This window comes from Zosterops lateralis (assembly GCF_965231275.1).
Source record: "Zosterops lateralis genome assembly, chromosome: 9".
Lineage (NCBI taxonomy): Eukaryota > Metazoa > Chordata > Aves > Passeriformes > Zosteropidae > Zosterops > Zosterops lateralis.
In genome coordinates, this window is record NC_139769.1 from 20,488,468 (window position 1) to 20,510,411 (window position 21,944).

The following is a 21,944-nucleotide window of genomic DNA, read 5'->3' on the forward strand; positions in this document are numbered from 1 at the left end:
AATAGGCATAAGAGCCTACACACTGTAGTAAATCAGAGCTGGCATCTTCAAACAGAACTGTGAAAAAATAGATGGGAATAAAATTGTTACATTTTGTCATTCTGCTTTTGAAGGGTAGGCAAGGTGTATACTAATTGCATGAAGAGGCTGAGAAAAAAAACCTAAAAGGCTGAAGTATGTGACTGAACAGAAAATAAAGTGCAGCAAAAGATATTTAAATAAAAGAAATGGAGTAAAAGTAATCATTAAAAGAAGTGAAAAATTCCTTGTGCTGTTAAAAGCCGTAAGTTTGGAAAATTTGTTAATGTTTTTCTGTGATTATATTATTTCTCATGTATATATATAAGCATACCTATAAACATGAAAGAGAAGAAAAGGACATTTCAACAGGCTTGTATAAAGAATTTGGGACTACTGTATTACTAAATTTGGGGTGCAGGAGTAGATAAGAATAAAAATCCAGCACGTGAGTATTGGGTTTTTTTCTCCTTCCAACCATCTTTTTGTTATCTTTTATTCCAGACACAAACTGAAGAAAACAAGCCTATATACCTATACATCCTTCCATAAATTAAATCTTAATGTGGCATATCAAAACAACTCACTGGAATAGCTGTAGAATACAGTTTTAAATTATTACAGTGTTGTGCTGTCTGAGCTGAGTAGTGGACAACTTGCTAAAAAAAATAAAAGCTGTGTAGCTCATTGCAAGGAAAACTTTTTTGCTTTGTTTTCACAGTGGTTTTATAATGGGAAGGATAGGTAGAGATTGCAATTCCGCAGACAAATGGATCCACCCTCCACATCACCAGAAGCAATGGATCTGTTCCTCCTCACCAGCCACCAGAAGCAGGAAACCTTAGAGAAGGAAGGCAATCAAAAGGGATTTCTGTCTGTGTTGACTCATAAATATCAAATGCAATCTTTTCTTCAATTGCCAGAGTGGTGTCCCCAGATTACAATTTCTTACTTATTTTGAGCAGATTACTCAAAAGCTACAGACATTTACCAAATATTTATACCAGTATTGGAAGTTTGCTCTATCCTAACCAGCAGCACAACTTCCTTTGCCTTTTTATTAGTTAGGATACTGCAAAATCTGGAGAATATCCTGTAAGAATTAGAGACTGCCAGATTTTAGATGAAAAATTAATTGGATCATTCTTACCTGGAATACCTTCTCACAACACAAGGTAACTCTTACAGGCTAAGAGATGAGTTCTGCAACTTTACCCAGACAACTTAGAACATCGAAGTAGTTCATGTAGAAAATCAGGTAAAATAAAATTAAATATCTATACAATTAAAAGTCACAAAGAAAGCATCTATTTATTACAGCCCTGCTTCTTATCAGGCATCTAAGTACTTGCAGTAGTAGAATGTCATCTGGGTCAACAAAGTTGTTATGCTCTATAATAAGGTTATTCAACCACAGACATTGATTTGAACTAAGCTTTGAATGAATCTGGCCTGGATCTTCCCTGCTTCTGTTTCTTGGCAGCACAAGGTCTCACCAATGAAAATACCATCTCTTAGAGATCTAGGACCTTTTTGTCAAAATGTCTTCTCAGATGGCATGTCTTCTCAGAAAGAGAGCAGAGAGGCTATTTTAATTTCCATGGGAATTGTAGTGGTTGATCAAATGAGTTATTCCACTGACTGATTCTGAAGAACAGGCTGAAGGTCAATCAATGGACAGTGACTTTCCACCTTTGCTTCACTCTCATCTTTGTATGGATTTTTTCTTTTGCAGTTGACCTTCCAGCTCTGGCTTCCTGCTCTACATATTCCAAGGTACTTCAATCTCCATAGTTCACCTGAACTGCCTCTTTTTCAGTAGTAAAGTTTAAAATAATAATTTTATTAGTATGCTAATTTTAAGTGCAATTTTAAAAGATCTTTCCAAGTTATTTTAGCTTCCTAGTCTTCCAAGCAAACTAGGAAAGATGAAATGGTTTTATTCTGTACAATGCAACTGTGAGCATTCAATGAAATCTCTGTCTCAAATTTATTATTATTACTTTCTTATCTCTTTGTTCTAAAAATTGCACACTGTTAAACATCACTGTATATCAAAGTAATTTCATCATTAAAAGCCTCGTTTTAGCCTGTGCTACAGTAACAGTCTAGAACTTGTATTTTGTTGAACCAGCTAAGAAGAATCTGCAGGATGGAGCTCTCTACAAACCCTTCACTTGTGCATATTTTCCTCCTGACATCAGAGGACTGAGTTGCACACTGATCTTTTCAAGTTGACCTTGCAAGTATAATCTCAGTTTAATAACTTAGGGAGACAAGGGAAGGAAAAAGAATTTGCTATAGATTAAGGGTCAGATAACGCTCCAAGTTATCATGATATAGTTTCGGAACTGATCTATTATTTTCCAAGAATTGCCTTCTATTGCACAAAGGTGTTCAAAAAAAGGATAAGTCCCAGTGAACTTTTCATCTGAAGTTTGTCAGAGTCCAATTTTCTCTCTTTGATAACTGTCCCAAAGAAAATGAATTAAAAAAACAAACTTAAATAAGATCAGAATAGACTATCAAATCAAGTTGCAAAACAATCAATCTTTCTGCTGCTTAACCATGCTACAGTGTAATTTCCATGGCAAAGCTGTTCCTGCCTTTAATTACCTCACAATCCTCTTTGGATATTTTTGTGTTGATGCCATAAAACAGCCAATAAAATAGCATAAACTGTTATTGTGACTGGTTATGTGCACTGACCAACAAATAGACCTTCTGTATCACACAGTCACCTCAAATGAGTGTTTCTATATAACTGCTGCTTTAGCTAGTCAGTAACCTCAGTTGTATTGTGTGCTTTTGAATTACTATTATACTATGAAAATTAACATTTATTATAGAGATCTCTTCCATGATTTAGCAAAAATCTTGAAAATGAAGAGTTCCTTGCCACAATGTATTTAGAACAAAATAAATTTCTGCTTTCAGCTAAATTCTAAGTCACAAATAATGCCAAAGCAAACAAGTGATTTTTTTTTTCAAGAAGATGGCTTATAATTCTTTTAAATAATAAAATGGGGTAACTGGTTCCCTAAGAGAAGTGTCAAAATTGATTCAAGTCACAGAACTCAGAAGCTTGCCCTACTTGACTTGTGATTCAACATTCATTTCCAAGCACGAAAATGTTGATTACTTAGAGGCCATGCTAATTTGCAGTTCTAGTTTCAAAAACCAGTTCATAACAATTTTAGAAAAACTGAAACATCATTTGCACCAAAACAATCCCCTTTTTAACAGACATTTTGTATCAACTATTTCCATAGGAGAAAAAAAATATTGAAGTGAATTAATTTTTTGTAAATACAGTTTTTTTCTTATTTTCCTTTAAATGAAAAGTATGCATTTGGGAGTGACAGCTGGGGTTTTGGGGGTGGTATTTTATTTATCAACTTCAAGGACTTAATTTTAAAATTTTTGTATGGCACCAAAAACATCCGGTGTTTTTTTTATCTTGGATCCTTCTCTCTGTCACTGAAGTAAAGATATTAACATTGGCACAAGAATATATTATGACTATTTAAATACTAGAGCCATGTATATAGTCAGATTAAATAGAGATATTGTAAAAAATAATCCAGTCCATGAAAGAAAATTCTGCAACATCAGATTGACAGTTCACAAATATGTAAAATTTACTGAAAATAAAAATATTTTTAACTTTGAAACTCTTTTTTTATATATACTTTTGAACAATAAGGCATTTCCTTATATAAAATATGCTTTCAGAATAATTGTTTGGAGATTAAAAGTCTATCTTTTCAATTAAAATTAAAATCTATGAGGATCTCTGAGGTCTTTATATCTTATTCACATAATACAATACTGATCACACTGGTGTCTTGTTTGGGGAAATTGTAGGTAATCACACAAATAGGGACACCATTACTATGTAGGCACACAAAACAGGCAGAAAAATGGGGGATTTTAAGGTTGCAGCTTTTGTTTTGTCATTTCCAAGCTGTGAAGTACCTGACTGCATGCTTCCAATATTGTTTATACCAACTACATAGATTAAAATGTTCTCATCCTTGGATCTTCATCTTATATTACTTCTCTGTGCTGAATAGCACAGATGGTACCTGATGCCTCATCCTCAATTTTTTTTTTTTTTTCTTTTTTTTTTTTTTTTTTCTGAAAGTGTTTAATGAATCTAAAATTCCTGGCTTGTTCTAGTTTCCACTGAAGAAAATGGGAGCACTCATTATGGCTTAAGTGCTAGAAAGATCCGAGTAAAAAATTAGAAAGCACATTTCTATGTTTTCTGACATATGATCCAACAAATAATTACACTTTAACTTTTCTCTACTACACCTTGTTTTATTTTATGTTTCCTGCACTGTTAGAGGAAAGGGGAAAAAATCCATCATAGGGAATTAGGGAACTCTTCTCCTCTGCATCTTGCAAAGTTACTTTTGTTTTCTTATTTTTCTAAATGTATGTAGCCCCCCCCTAATTATCATAATAATGTAATTGTAATCCAAATGATACAGAACTCCTATAGTCAACTGTCCAAAAGCAAAAAAACCCAACTGACCCAGTCTAAACTAATAAACAATAGTAAGTAAAATAACAATTGGCCTAGTCTAAACAATGACAACTTCTAAATTTTATAATTTCTGAGGTTTTTTCTTTCCTTAACCAATGTTTTGATATTCAAAATTTCCTTCATACTGTCATCGACTAAATCTGTATCAAAAAAAAATACAACAAAAATTATATTAACATATGAATAGTGCAATTATCTACATTCAAAAAAAGTCAAATATGATTCACTGTCTACAAGACCTGAAAATAGATCAATATCTATCATAGTAATAAAAATTACAATTTCTATTTCAATATGTAATGCTTTTCCCTGTCAGGCCCAGACCAAAGTCAATGCAAACCATTGCTGAATCACTGGATAATTAAATATAGTAAACATACTTCACTTGGTTTTATATCTGAAATTGTATTCTACTGCCATATGTTTTTTGCTTTCTGCATAAATGATAGATGATAAAATGTGGACCTGTCTTTATTTTATTGAAGAGAATTAGTTTGAAAATTCTTTATTACTAATTTTCAAGTATAGTTAACATGCAATTAGCACAGATTTGAAGAAAGAGATGAGGTGATTGGGTTATAAGAAAGAAGAGCACTATGATTTATGTTTAATGCACAATTTTAGAAATTAATTCCTTGTCTAAAGCCCACAATTACTATTACATTAAATTCTTTCAATGCCTCAAAGAGAAAAGCAAAGTACAAGCATCCAGCACACATGTTGGTGTCAAATCTGTAAATATTATGAGACAATAGGCATATAAAATTACCAATAACCCATAATTTAACCATAGCTGACAAAGAGTTAAACAGATTGATTATCCCAGGCAAGATCCATATCTGTTTTGTGAACACTGCAACAAAGCATGTGCATGTGTGAAACTGATACGGTGCAGCACTGCCAAAAATACTTCCCAGAGCTCTGATTCTGTATTAAGGTTGCACGTCATACCTAAAATTAAAGTTCATTTTGCCCACTGCAGGCTACATGTGAAGGAAGTGTCAGAAATCAGCTGTGTAGCCCCTTCCGCTTGTTTTGAAGGAATTGTTCCTTTATAATGTGTTTCAAACTGCAATGCTGACATTTTTACCTTTGAACTGCCCAGAAACTGCACAGACTGAGCCAGAATTTCTCCGTTGTGTCCATTTGGGATCAATGGAAAGAAGCAGGATCTTCATCTTTCCTCAACAATGTACCTTCACAGCAGCCCCAACCAGGACAGGCGTGGGAGTGGGAACATCTGACCGTGGTGGGCCTCTCCTCCCCTGCTCCAGCAGGATGGAAGGAGTGACCAGACTAACCCCATTGAAGAACCCACCCAGATACAAAGCCCCTTTCTCTCTTCTCCCCGATAGGCCAAATCCCGACCTTATTTATCGTAGGTAACTGTTCCATCTGCAAAATGTGAGTAGGCTAAAAACGTGTTTAAATGTTCTCCTCTTCCTGCAGGAAAGAGCTCTCTTGAGAATATTGCCAAGGAAACTGGAGCCATTTTCATGCAAAAGGCAGAATGCTTGCAAAGGCAGAAACCAGCACAACAAAAAAGCCCTTTGTGTTGTATTGCCCACTCCTGTGGTACCAACAGGCTAAGTACTCACAACATCCAAGTGTAGGAGAACAAAACCTAAAAATGGTTCCATTTAAAACCAAAAGCAAAAAGTAATATTATTTTCAAATATATATATTGTTTTGTCCAGCAGAGGGACACCACTCTTTGACTGTTTGAAATAAGGAAAAGCTGCCACTTTCGACACTAACATTCAATAAAAGGTTTAAAATGAGATCCTATTTAATACAAGCAAGGAAGATATTTCCTGCTATCAAAACTTGCCTGTCTACAGCTCTTGGAGGGGGCAGATTATGCATTAGCTTCTCAATATTAGAATGTGAGTGGACCAAAACAGTGAGATGATCCTTGTGTCTTAACCCTGGGTTTGCAAAGGTTATAGACATGTTCACTGTAGGTATAACATATTTCCTTGCTCTTAATAAGACTTTCTGGGAGCAACATTTTAGGTTATCAGTCTGTTTGCATTACTTACATGTTAGAAAAGTAATAGATTTGATATTTATCTGTAACCCCACTGCTGGGGCTTTCTTTATCTGGTTCTATTTGACTGGCTGGTTTGGATTTTTTGGTTTTCAGGGTTTTTTTTTAACTTTGTAAGCACCATTATTACATGCAAAAAATATTGCTCGGAAAGAGTATTTTCATTGAATGACACTGGAAAATGTGCCACCATTACAGAATTTACTGAAGGAAAACACAGATTGCCTCTACTATGTCTTATTTGGTCACTATCACAGGCATTAATATAAAATAAAATGGAAAAAACCATGCAGCACAAAAAGATAATTTCTCCTGGTTTTCTATACTCATCTTTGATCCTGAAGAGACTGACCCATAGAAGAAGAACTCCAGAAACATTTCCCAGGCCCTTTAATATATCTATGTTCCATTGTGTTTTGATAGATTCAAAGATGCTCTCAGGGCTTTGTCCTGGTCCCAGCTGAGCTGATTAAATGATTCCCACTGATGAGTCCAGATATCAGGCTTAATATCAGTTTAATTCATACAACATCACAGAGCAATAGTTTGTACTGACTACAGTTTCAAAAAATGGTAAAGGTTCTCTGTTACTCTGGTTTTACTGGCAAAAATACAACAGTGATTTTCCTTGGAAAGAGAACAAAACCCAAGAATTTAATGTGGCTTCAAACTATGATAGGAGCTCTCGAGTTGCATTTTTTTTTTCATTATTGGACATTGAATGTACTTTCCAATTAATTTCAAAGAACATATTTGAAACAGGAACAGACTGTGTAAGTCAGTGCTTTACTCTCTGCAAGCCTGGAACTGTAAGGTAGGCTGTTACTGTTTCCTGCTGAGTTGTTACAGAAATATTTCCTTTAAATGCAAGCTCTGTGTTAATTTGTGATGGAAAATAACAGGATTATTAGGGGCTATTAAGAGATTATTTTGACTCTTAACTAGGATAACTCTCATAATGATGTGAAGCGAAATCAACATTTCCTGAAATTCTGTCATTTAGCCCAAGTCTAATCCTGCATTGGAAGTAAGAAAGAATTACTTTCTTATGTTTGAGTTTTTGATTTTTCATTTTTATTTTTATTGTAATGAAGCAGTAGCTATCAAATAAAAATAAAAAAAAAAAAAAAAAAAAAAAAAAAAAAAAAAAAAAAAAAAAAAGTTACCAAAATTCAGTGCCCTGTATATTCTTTGGAAACAGAAATCCATGACAGTGAAGTTTGTAGAGCTTGGTACTTCTCAGTAGCCACATGAATCCTGTTTCCTTTGAGTTATTTTTATAATGGACTTCTTATTGTCTGCAAATTATTTATTTTCCCTTCTTATTGTAAAAATATCATTATTCATAGACCTCCACTCAGGCAAATATATGATCCTCAACGTTCATGTGACCACTTCAGCCACAAGGCCAGATGTAAATACTTTGGGGCTTTTTAGGTGGTTCATTTTTTATTATTTTCACACTATGTCTTTGCAAAAAATAAATGATGGCCACCTGAGAATGGATATGGCTGTTCTGTGTAGACACTACCAGGCATTCAGGAGTTTTGCCCCTTGAAAACTGATTCTCGTTCGCATTTTAAATCAAACATTGCAGACTACAAAGAAAAGACACTTTAAAGAAAAATTAAGACAGGACTCATTGTAAATTCTGTCTCCAGACTTGATTTGAATCAATGTTCTAACCTTCTTAATAACCTTCTAAGTCATCAATATTGCCCAGTTGGGCCAATTCTTTTCTCATCTCTGACTTTCTGTTGAACATAAAAACATATTTTAATGTATTTGAAGTTCTTACTTGCAAGTTCCATATCACTATTCCACATGCAACACCTTTCTTCTAGAATCTTCTTTAACGTTCCAGTCATAAAAGTGCATTAACATTGATGTTTCAGGTCAGACCACTACTGAGGTGATTTTTTTTTTTTTCTTTTCTTCTCTTTGGTTTTGGTTGTTGCTTTTTGGCGTTTTGGGTTTTTTTGTTTCATATGTCAATATTGTTTGAAGTCCTTGAGTTTAGCCTTAAAGCTTTTCCCAGCTGGATTAAGGGTAGAATGAACTTCCTAGAGTTTTAGGTGTTACAAGGTATGGAAGTGAAATTCTGGATAAGGTCCAATATGCAAATCAAGATAAATAATTCATCTAAGCAAATATCTCACTTCTAGAATACTTTCCTTGAAGAACTCTTTAACCTCAATCTACATTTTACTTTGCTCCATTGGACAACTGTTCCAAAGGCAGAGCCTTGTTTTTAGCAGCCCCCAGCTAACAGATGGCAAATCCCAATGCCATTGAGACTGAGGCAGTGATAAGCTGTAAACTCTCCATCAGTGTGGAGCTTGTCTCCTGACTGGCTCTGTGCACAGCATTCTCCACAACTTGCACTGCTCCATGGCCAGTCCAAGTGCAGAGGCCCTTGGCAGGGAAGAACAACCTTGTATTGTGCCCTCTCCAATGCCAGCCTGATTTTTCTTTCCAGCTGTAATTCGTGCTGACTCCTGCATTGCTGCTGGCTTTTCCTGCATCCCAATCAGGTCAAACCCTTATCAAGCAAAATCTCCTGTATTTGCATATGATGAAGTCACTCTGCTGCCTGTGATCAGCAAAGTGCTTGTGCACCTTCTCAATGGAGACTCAAGCTTATGCCATCATTCCTTCAAGGTGAAAAATCTACTTCTGATTCTGCTCCACATTCATTGCTCTTTAGGTATCATTTTGATCAAGATCAAAATTTTAAGATCTTTTTGAGGCAGAGAGTTAAGATACTTACCAATTTGTGATTAGTGATTAGCCAATTTGTGTTAGAAGGATGTATATGGAAATATGCTGACACATAAATGAGTGTCACCCTACAAATATTTCGGAAAGTGTGTCACAGTAAAATGGTTCCTAATCATACACTCCCTTTAAATTATATCTCTTTGTACATCTACAGCTGTAGCTAGCCCTGATACTGGTCCACACATATACAATTATCAATGACACTTAAGAGAAAATAAATTCCTCTAGGTTACACTTTGAAGCCGACTATTAATTCTTAAAAACATTTCCAAAAGTTTACATTAGAAAAAAAATTGTTAGTTGTACAGATTAATATTCCAGAAAAAAAAGAAGATAAATAATGTGGAATAATGGGGGCACTGCAGGAAGAGGTTAAGAATTCTCATTACTTGTTGAGAATCTTTTACTTTTCATCCTCAGCTTTGAAGATAGTGACTTTCAGCAAAGGGAAATTAGAAATTTATATATAATCTGCAGGTTTGTACATAAACCCATAATCATTTAACCTGCTTAGTATTCTTGTCAAGGGAAAGTGACATTTAAAGTAAATGTAAACAAATTACTCTAACTTGGGTAGTACTTGAAGACTCAGAGCCTTTGTCACACAACCCCATACAGAAGTGTGGAACTCATCAGCTGAGTGTTACCCCAGCCTTTAGAGGGGCAACACGTTGAGACGTGGGAGTGGACCTTGACAGAGGACAGCAGGCAGCAGCTTGGTGAATCATGGAAAGCTCTTTATTATCTGACTCCAAAGGCTTATATACATTTTGTACAGTGGGCCAAGATTGGCCCAAGGAGGTTACAACCTCCTGACTCCATTGGTCAATATGACCATCAGTCAAGTTCTCTCTCAGAGAACAAGAATGCAAAACATACTGATAAATTCTAAGAATACTTATTGTTTACATGAAGCAGCGTGAGAAGCTGCTGCAAAGACTCAAACACTTGAAACCAAGAAATTCAGGGACGACAGCTGAGCTCCAAGTAGAGCTCTGAGACAGGAAGCTGACAGAAGAGAGTTGTGAAAAAAGGAAGGAATGTTTGGTAGTCAGCTGTATTCAACCAGAGACTATGAAGTTTAATTAAATTTTGTCCCAGAGTACATTCGGAGGGCCTGGGACAGGCTTTGACAGCAGAAGAGAAAATCCAGCAGTTTGCCATATAGAAATAATATACATTGCCCTTTTTCCATTTTAAGGAAAGGAAAAAAGGCTAGATAACCTTACTATAATGAGGGGACAGTGATGCTGGTGAAATAGATCTGTATGGTGTGATCTTTAACTTCTGAGTGCAGCCAGGCTGGAATGTAGGGCAGGAAAGAATAATGTTCCAGGGTCATAATGCAGGAAGTAAAGAGCAGAAATACTTGTGAATACCTTTTCTTCAGAGCAACTGCTTTTTTTCAGATTTTCGGTCATAATAGCATAGAAAATTTGATTTTGTTTTGGCTCCAAGGAAGTTTTTCACTTTCTATGTTAAAGTGAGTATTTATGAAGTTAATGTCATTACTTTCATGTATCTAACAATAGCTGCAGGATCTACCTGCAATTTAGCATATTTAAGAGTAGCTGGAAGAGTTTTACTGCTGTCAGATCTCTGATTGAGGCTGCAAGATTAGAAAATCCCATTTAAAAGATTTTTCACCCAAACGTATAGTATTTTTAGAGACGTGGTCATTTTTAGAGATATGCTCATTTCCAACATTGCGGTGTCTTGAATTAGTTTGAGCTGCAGTGGAAATAAAATGTTCTTTGGTCAGATTGTGGGCAGAAAGTGCTGAGTCTGCTTTCACCAAGAAATTCTATTCATAAATAACATTATTTTTCTTAGATAACAGCAAACAGAATGTAGTGCCAATAGAGGAAGCCTGAATCTTACTGAAGCATTCAAGCAGCGTGAAAGAATGACACAAAAACTTTAAAAAACCTTCTGCTCTCTGGCTAAAATGTTCACAGCTTGGGCAAAATAAGCATGTTCTAAAACTGTATTGTGTAATAAAGGCATTCTAAGAACAAAATAGAAGGAGCTTAAGTTCAGCATTACCACTGTAGTAACAAAGGCTAATGACCATGCAATCAGTGTTAACACAACACTACAAGCTATGAAAAATTATCAATACAGTTTATCCATTTTGAATCCAGAGAAGAGAAGCCAAAGGAATCACATATTTTTTCTCTAATGGAAGCAAGGAGCCATGAAAAAGCAATTCAGTGCTAAATGTCTTAGTTAATCGCTTATTATATGGTTCCTTTCACAGAAACACTGAAGTAAAACTAATTATAGTGAAATTTAAAGCATTAAATTTTGGTAAGTATTTTTCAAAGATTATTGAAACTATAATTATTTGTTGATATCAGAATAGCCTTTACAAACTCCCAAGTTCCATTAAACCAATCATATTCGCAGAGCATATTCCCTCTGAACAGAAACTTGTAATCCAGAAAATGAAACGAAACAGAAGAGACAGAATAATTGTGGTTTGGTAACATGGAAATGGAAGCAAAAAAAGGGAAATTGGGACTTGGGAAATTATCTGCTCATGGTTAGAGGAGGAGTCAATAGCAAATTGGGCAAATAAATCCAGGTTCTTAAAGGCCATTACTGAGGACCCATCCTTCCCACTCAAATCTCTTACCATCTGCATTTATTTAAATGGAAAAAGGAATGGTCATCTATCACAGCAGATTTTCCTTTTCCTTTGATATTTCTATAATTTGTTATTATTGCCTAACAATACATCTGGTTTATTACAAATTCTTAATTTGAGAGAATTTTCATATATATATATATTTGATAAAGTAATCAGAATAAAAAATATTAAACTATGGGTAAATCAATATTATCTTTGCAAAGCCTTTTTTCTATCTCTTTTTCTTCAAAATTTTCTTTTGATATCATAACTTATGCTACTGTAAACCTTTTACAAGGGAAATACTGAAGTACTGAAAACTTTTTTCCAGAACAGCCTATTTTATTTCTTTCTTTCCCCCTCCCTCTCAAAACTGAATAACATTTTTGCTCAAATTCCAAAGTAATATCATGTTTTAGAAAGGCAAGTCACCAGTAGATCTCTGCACAGGTATTTCATCCTTCTTCTTCCTAGAATTACAATATTGTCTCTTAAAGATATTTCCATCATCAGCGTTAAGGAGCTTTTAGCATAAATCCTTTTGACGATTTTTCTAGAGGATAATGTCAGATCTTTTACATTTTAAATCAATATTTATTAAATTTGAATAAAGTTAATTCTACCCACAGCAATATCTTCCTGCTTATTTGTTCCAATGATAAAATCAAACAGATCAAAGATGGTTTTTAAATATGACTGAGAAAACATCTCCCTTTTTATTGTCTAAACAATTATCTGTGAAACTGTCAAGTGAATTATAGCATATTCTTAGACAAGTTTTGAGATTTACCTAAGGACATAAACACAACTGATTTTTACAACATAAATAAAACCAGGATGGGATTGCATTTCTCCACTTCTTTTTTTAGTAAATTATTCTGGTAGTACAAACTTTTTTTGCAGTCTTAAAAAAACAAATTTACAAAGAAAAGCCAAACCTCTGCCCCACCCCTGAACCTAGAGACATCTTTTTCCACCTTTAGTGCTCACTTTGATTCTCGCAGCATCTGAGAATGAGCTGCTGCCTCCAGCTCTTTCTCTTCTGGGACAAGAAAAGTGACTTGACTTGTGGAAAGAGTCAATCATTTTTCTCTAAACACTACTCTAAGCTGCTTCCATGGCTCTAAAGGGACTTGAGAAAACAACACCATAGTATCAAACATTCTGCACCACTGTCCTGTAATATTCAACTTCAGGGACTCATTAACCACCCACAAAATGTGTGTGACAGGTCTTTGAAAAACCTCCACTGATCCTCAGGGTCCTTTATTTGCATAAAAACAGCCAACCCACCTTTAGCCATTATTCAGAAATTAAGTACCTTCAATAATGAACCTTCAATTCTTTCTCTCAAAAGAATGGATAAAACTATAAAAGTGACTGTGAATTTTGTGCTTTCTGGAATACAGGAATAAAAAGTAAAGATAGAAAGCAGATTAGACAGTGCTGCTAGAAAGAGGAGGGAAGCAACTATCTCATCAAAAGCACATTTTATATGTCTAAAAATATGCAGTACAACAACCAAACCAATCCTAAACCACATGCCTTTATTCAGTCCACCCTGTTATATCCTAGCACAGAGACATCTGGCCTAGCTTGAATATGGGAGATAATAAACTGTACAAATATAAAATCAACCTGTTTAATTTTTTATTTCAACAAGGTGTTTTATTCCCAACTATCAGTTTTGTGAGCTGTAAAGTGTAGGAAATGCAAGAGTACTCTGAATTACAGCACTGTAGGCCAGAGAGAGTAGGAGAAAGGACAAGAGGAACACTTTCCAAGTCATTCAGTAGAGAAGCCCGATCAGTCTTCCCCAATGTTTAAAGGCCACCATTAATTAAAAGTTTTTGTTACAATAGATATCAAAATGCCCACACAATCTCTGCTACACAGCACAATGTCAAGACTCATCACTCCTTATAGTTACCAGGGAACACACTGATGTCTCTAGAAAATTGTTCACTTATTCCAGAAAGAAAACCTCAAAGAGCTGGAAAATATTTAGCTCACTATGTAAAAAATACATTCAAAAATCTACACTAAGCTGAGAGGAAAAAACAACAAACAAACAAACAAAACAAACAAACAAACAAAAAACACAAACAAACAAAAAAACCCACATAATTTTAGAGTACACTCACTCCAGCAAGTTAATCTGAATACTGTTGCATGTCCTTAGTATCGAGAAAGCAGAATTTTATCAGTCATGCTGCCATCAGATTAACTTGGCCAATATTGCTGAATTTACAGGAATATGAGAAAATGAGTAAGTTAGACATGGAGCATTCCTACCTTTACTGTACTTAACAGGTAGTTAATGGATGTCAATAACATCATAGGTGCAGAAAAATTTTATAAAGTACTTAGCTCACTATAGGATGATTTAACACTATCAGATATTCCATATCTGAAACACAGAATGTATGGTCAGTAAACATAGTCACCAATGAAAAATTAAATTTATTACATGGTCAATAACATATTAGGCAATTAGGTAATGAAATAATTACAGTATACTTAAACACTATGCTGAAATATGCTTATGAAAGATTGCAGAAATTAATATTGAAATTTCCAACAGCACACATATACAGAATTCTGCATATTTAACTAGTATTCCTTTATTTCAGAAGTGCCAATAAATTAGAGGAAATTTTGTTTCCCATTAATTTCTGTGATGAAGCATACGTACAAAGCCCATCAATTTCAGCAATAGAAGTAATTAGGCTTTCAGGTCCTATGAATTAACAGCATGTCATGTTCTCAGGGATAAATGGCATGCGTGATTATCTCTGACTATCTACCCACTTAATTTTTAATGGATGTCATAGGATGTATGCAGATTTTAATTGACAATAAAAACAGGTAGATTTATTAGTTGTTTTCAACTTTATTAGTTAAGCTTGCTATGTTAATGATCCTTATGCTCAGTAATGGAGATTTCTCAGTGTATTATTGAATCTTTTCAGTGTTACATACTTGGACAGGGTGAGAGCTGTGACAGTTAATAGTTAAACTGCTAAATATGGAACAAACCAGCTGCATTCTGACTCTGCATTCCAGTAAATGAGAATCTAGAATAAAGTCATAAAACATCCTGTTGTGGAGCATACAAGTGTTAATAGACTCCCAGGAAAGTTTTTAGCGTTGCAATAAGTAGTCACCAGTAATTCAACTGAGTCCTTCTCCTTTTTTGTTTTCTTCATATATTACAAATATATTATTTTTTATACTTTTATACAAAAGTTTTTGCCTTTAATATTATGAAACATCTGAGTACAAGAAGGAGAGAGCTTATAAAACTTATATTTTTGTCCTGGATTTGTGAGATAAGAATGTATTCTATTTGCCATCTGTTGGAGGTGGGGGGCAGTTATCTTATCTCTTCCAAGAACAATGTCTCCCTCCGGGGAGATGTCTCCTGCTAATGGGCCATTAAGTGACTCACTGCATGACTGATAAGGTACATCATCCCATTGTGAGATGCTCCACCCAGAAGGAGGAACCAAGCATTCCTACCTGCATAAAATAAGCTTGGTCTAAGCCATCGGCCCAGTTTTTCTTCACTGGATTCCCAGAGGAGCAGCCATCTTCGCTGGATTCCCAGAGAAGCAGCTTCTTCCCTGCTGGATTCCCAGAGGAGGACCAGGCCCATCTACTCTATCACCAGACCTTCACAGAGAACTATACCCTTCTACAGGATCTCTGCTTCAGCAGCATTTCATCTGCCACTGCAGGAGGCACAGCCACCATCCAACTGGACTTTTACCAACACCCTGACTCCTCAGGGTGTCAGGTTTTCTGACTGTATCAGTAGTTTTGTTTGTACTAATTACATTTGTTGTTCTTTTTTTTTTTTATTTTTAGTTTTTTCTAGTAAATAACTATTATTCCCATTCCCATACCTTTGCCTGAGAGCTGTTTTTTTTTATTTTGAAATTGTGGTAATTCGGAGGGAGGGAGGGGGTTTACCTTTTCCACTTCACAGGAGGCTTTTGCCTTCCTTTACAGACTCCTGTCTTTTCAAACTAAGACAATTTTACCTTTTATATATTAAATATTATATGTGGCTAATAATTGATTTGTTTTTTTCCCCAGAATTATGAGGCTGGTTGCAAAAAGGCTGGGTCCATTTTGTCCCAATGGGCAGACTACACTAATTTCTTTTTTCTTCAAAGCTAAACAATCTTATTTTATAGAATCATAAGCCAAGGCAGGCTTAGAAAAGAGAGATCAAATAATTTATAACATCAATATTATTGTTGACCTCAATATACATGAAAACTCTGCTATGCATTTCATTGTATATATTTTTATATTTTATATATTAGAAAAATATCACACAAAGCATTACTTTCTAAAATACTTGTTTCCTTCTTTTTTCTTAACTAAACAAAGACTATTCATCCTCCACACAAGCACAATACACACTGTTATAACCTAGAAATTGCTGTAAAATCATTTAATCAATATGGGGATCAGTGCAGCTCCTTTTCAGAAGAATTGGTGAATGAGAACTGTGGTCTCATTGAAAATGTACCAACAATTCAGCTATGATTGCCGTTGGACAAATGCATTAGAGTAATATCATTAGTCATAACATATGCTTAGGGCTTTTTTATTTATTTAAACACATTTAATTAAAGGATATTAAAGAAAGGACAAATGAGTAGCATTCTACTTCCAGGGAAAATAGTGAGGAAGGTATTAACATAATTTTGGTTTTGTTTCTGTACTTGTATACATCAACTGACATTCCTTTAATAGTTTCTTGCTCTCTTTCATGTTTGCTTTGCCATCTTTCATTTGCAAGCCTTTTGGCACCTAAAACACCCTGGGCAATAAACAACTTTCTAACATTTGTCATGGAAAAAAACCATCTTGCATTCAAAGGCTGAAGGACCAGAGGCCAGGAGCACATGAAAGTCACACTTCATTTACCATCCATTACCCCAGCCTCGCCCTCCCCTCCTCCCTGCCTCTGCTAGGCAAAGTCTCCACTGAGTGTTTATGCTCCCCTTCAGGGAAGAGCTCTTGGACTCTTTTGCTATGTCATTCTGCAAATTGATGTTTGAATCAAGTCATTCTTTAAAAATTCATGAATTTAATTAATGTCACATCCTGTTGCCTGTTTCACTGGACTTGGAACATTCACTTAGCGTTACTGGCCACAGCTTTTTCTCATTGAAAGCAGCAACCAAAAGCAAACTGTGTGTGTGTGGGGGGGGGGGTTTGTTATTTTTTCTCTTATTTCTTATTTCAAAGAAACAAATTTTAAAAAAGCAAATTTAACATACCAACAGATTTAGAATTATTTTAGAATTATTTGTAACTAAATACGGTCTTTCAAGAGAGGTTGCTAATTAGTTGTCTGAAGGTATAATGCAGTTCTCATCATTAAGTATTTTCTACATAAATTTGATCAACTTCAAGAGCAATTGAGTTTCACAAAATTTTCTTTTTCTTTTTCTCACTGATCACCCAAATCTTTCTGAGGCAGAACTCATCAGGAAAAAAAAAAATCATCTTATTTCTTCCTCTTCTATTTGATTACCTGTTTTTCTCATCTCATCCTCACAGGGCTTTTTACCTTTATTTTAGAAGGTGTGGATTCTTACCAACCTCTGCACGCAGCTGAGCAAGAAGCAAGACGTTATTGGGTGATCCAGAAGTGGAGAGATTCCAGAGCAGTCTGGAAACGCTCCCACAGTTGCACACCCAAAGATTATTTTCAGCTCACAAGCAGGACGTCTCAGACACTCCGGTGCTGCTGAGCTCCTGCTTCCAGCCTGCAGGGATACAGGAAGGTCATTGGCACTGTGTGCCACAGCATTCACAATCTCTTCATAATAAAGTAAAACATTTCTAAAGTCAAATTTTAAAGCGGTCTATGCTGGCGAAAGTAATGTTGTGTTATCAAAGTAAGTTTTCACTCTACAGTGACAACTCAACAGAAATATTTAGGTTAAATAAAAATGGAAATGCAGTTCTTACATAAAACACATGTTATTTAAGTAAACAGAAAATACAAGGTAGGAACCCAGTGGGAGATAGATTTGACTTTAATCACAGATTACAAAAAACCTTTAGAATTTCCCAGAAAAGGTTTTAGAGAGAAGATATAAACAAACCTCATCAAATTAATCTCTTCATTGTTCCTAATCTCGTGGGCTGTCATAAGATTATCAATGCTTGTTCTCATATCAGCTATTAAATTTCACCCCTACACAATGGCTTATTGGAGAAAGGAGTAGTTTAGTGGAAGACTAAACTAAAATAGAATAACTGAAATTAAATTTTTTGGTACTCTCTAGTTGAGATTTTCTCTCCTAGCCTATTATCAAGTAGCCACAAGAGTGTCTCTGAAAAACAAATTGATGCAAAGAATATCACAGCTGGAAGACATAGGTCCCATTAAATAAGAATTTGTCTTAGGAACGTGAAAGAAAGTACTGCATTTGATGTGGAACATGTCCAGGAAACAGGAGATAGTTTCACATGTTTACTGTGAAGATTTTTGATTACAAACATGATAAAAGATAGGCAGCAGGAGTACCTTTATGGTCTGTCTTGTTCACTCTTCTATTTGCTTGAACAAATGGGAGTAGGGAAGACCAGATCTGAAATTCTGTGATGGTCTGCGAGTTTCTATGCATAGCATAAAGTGATAAGAGATACACACCTGCATGCAAATCAATACTCATGTAGTCCCTGGAAAAGCCTGCTTTAAACAAGATTTTTAGTTCTCCATTTCTGGAAACCTTACAATTGTATCACTCTCTCATCTGTAACTGCTTCATATCTCCTTTTGTTTTAATTTTATCAATTTATTTTTTTTATTTTGAAGGAGCACAGTATTTCACTCTCCATTTTTGCAGAGCTGCAAAGTGTCTGCCTTTGTGCCTGCTGGTCTGGTGGGTCCCAGGAGAATGAATCCCCAGTGCTCAGCAGCAGAGAAAGGTGCAAACAGCATGCAGAAGATTGCCAGAAACCAAAGGAAAATGTAAAGAACAAAACCAGAAAAAGATAAGGACTTTAGAGTTATATTTTTTTAAATCCACTCAACCATCTGAGGTTTAGATTAAGTGTAAATCTTCAGCCTAATGGAATAGGCTGAAGCAGCACATTAAATATCTCTGCCGTGTAACTCGGCTGTTCAGCAGGTCAGGAGAGAAATTCAATGCAACTAAATAAGCAGGTTTTGGATGAAGTCTTGCTCTGTCAGCCAGGAGTCAACAACAGATACAACACTCACAGACAGGCAGGACTGTCTACACGAAAACCCAAGTCTAATACATGCACCATTTGTGTTTGCATTCTGTGCTTTGCAGCATTTGATTCATTGTAACTGTTCAAGATACCCCAATATACTTTTACAAAAGTATTTTGTGGTTTTCAGAGCCACTTAAATACCTTAAATAGATACTCACAGAAACTCTGACTTTTCAAAGATTCTCACATTAATCATACAAAATTTCAGGTAGCAATATGGAAATAGAATCAGTCTGCTCACTTCAGCTCCTTGATTCTTAAATGAATTTCAGTTTCAGGATCCTTAATGTGTCCTTAGTCAGACTCCTCTTTACCAACACATCACATTTTTTACAGATTCCAGGACACACTGGTGGTTCAATCACTAGCTTTTTATCCTGAAAAAGCTTGTCGAGTTCTACTTTACAGTTTTGAAACACGAGCATCTAGTTTGCAATTTGCAGAGCTTCAATTTCAAAGACCGTCAATTAACCACAAATCTTTAGAAAGTAAAGACTTGAGAAATCTCCTAGCAGGACCAAAGAATCCTCAACTTTTTTTTCCAGTGTTATGCTCTGACATTTACCAAAAACAGGAAGCAGAGTATGACTCTCATACACAATAATGTCCAAAAATTAGATGAAAGTGCATTCAACAATGAACTGTTAAGATTGCCTGATAATAAACTGAACAGTGGGATATCAGCACTGTGATTTTTTTTTCCCCCAGTTATGGACATAATCTGACCCTATATGCAGTATTTCCTTATACCATTTGACTGAATACACATAACCAACAGAAAAACTTCATAAAATAACCTTTTGAAGTATCACAGTATTTGATAAAGGAATTGGATTAGAAATAGAGCAAATTTAGAATTCTCATCATAGCCAGCACTAAAGATTTGCTCTAATGAAATCCCTTAGATAAAATGAAAAGCATTAACATCTTCAAAATATGGGGGTACAGACAAACTGTACCCCAGTAAGAAAAGTGTAGTTAAAAAAAGGTGAGGCAGTTTGAAAATTCCTCTTCTGTCTGCCTGGCCTCAGGTCTATTGCAACCATATGATTGGTGGCCACCAATCCTGTGCTTCTGTTTCAAACTTGATCCTGAAAGCCCTGGGCAAAGAAAATACTCCTCTGGAGTAATAAACAGCACATTTATTGTTACAGGAATTTATAACCCTAAACGTGAAAATTATTTAAAGGTAGGTGAAATTAAGAATCACTAAGTTTAGGCACTGAATGGAAGCTTTTTTAGAATAACTGCCTAAGCAGTGTGAAATACACTTTTCAAGTACATCAAGTACAAGAAATATCAGAGAATGAGGGAGAAGAAGGGAGGAAAGAATACTTAAAAGCATCTTGGAATCAACATGAAATCAACCTGATTTTAGATTTGTGCCCAAAACCTATCAACCTAAGAGCAAATAGCAATTCAGCCAACTGCAGTGAAGGGGTTTACTGATTGCTTCTCTTCTGTGCATTTGTTGCAGAAAACTGTGGAGTTTAATTGCAGGAGTACAATAGGCAGCTAGGCTCAGATGGATATCTGAGCTAAAAGGGATTAAATGCCTGCAGAAAACCAGAGACAAGATTAGAGCAGAGATTCTCCTCAGAGACATTTTCAGTCCACTGACCAGAACAGACACTCACAGACTCTATCACCTGCTCTGAAGAGGTGGTTGACTGTTGCCATTGCTGCAGTGCCTTTTCTGAGTGCAGGGCGTGGACTTTGGCGTGGACCACGCTCGACAAAAGCAGTTGGATTTTTGCCCTGTGGTAGGGGATTCCTCTCTTCTTTATAACCAACATGGTGTGATGGCAGCCTTTCTTTAAGCATAACTTAACATAAACTTAACAGAGTGGAAAAGAGTCAGCATTTTAGAGAAATCAGCAACTGGATAATACAATGAGAAGGAAATAAGACAGAACCAAAGACCTTTATGGTAGAGTAAGCCTGCTCAAAAAGAAAGAGCAACATCAGATAGTAGTGTTTGAGGGTCCATATCTAATTGTGGGGTTGTTTTTTTTCCTTCTTTCTTGCAAGGAGCTATTAAGAAACAAAATTACTGACAATATAGTCCAAGGAAAAATAGTATAAATGCTATTTCACTCTTCTCTCAAATCCACATTGTTATAGTTTCCAGAGCTGAAAGTGCACTAGCAGCAAATGATTCTTTTGTGATTCAACTTCAGATAAAAGCTAATATTTTGTCTTAAACTAAATGTCAAAAAAAACGAAGTTCATAGATGCCAGAAAATCTATCTGCAAAGGAATAATTTCAACTGAGAAGCATTTCTGTAATTTACTTTCACACTTTGTCACAAAGTGTGTTGTAACCACTTAGGAAAGCTGAATGGTTTTATGGACAGCTTATTGAAAAACTCAATGCGCAACCAAAATTCAAAAAGTAGGGTACCAGGCAAAAAATGAGCATATTTTTCTAGGTTGCACCTAGGCAGGTAAGAATAGTAAGAGCCAATGAAGTAGAAAGATATCAACAGTGGAAACAAAGACATGGGATTCCTTCTAGCTGATGACATTTAGTCAATCAAATCTTCAAGGTTTCTTTAGAAGGGCAAGTGGTGCATATTTTCCTTTGCTCCCTCTCTCTTATTTATTTTTGTCAGTCACCAATATCTCAGGTT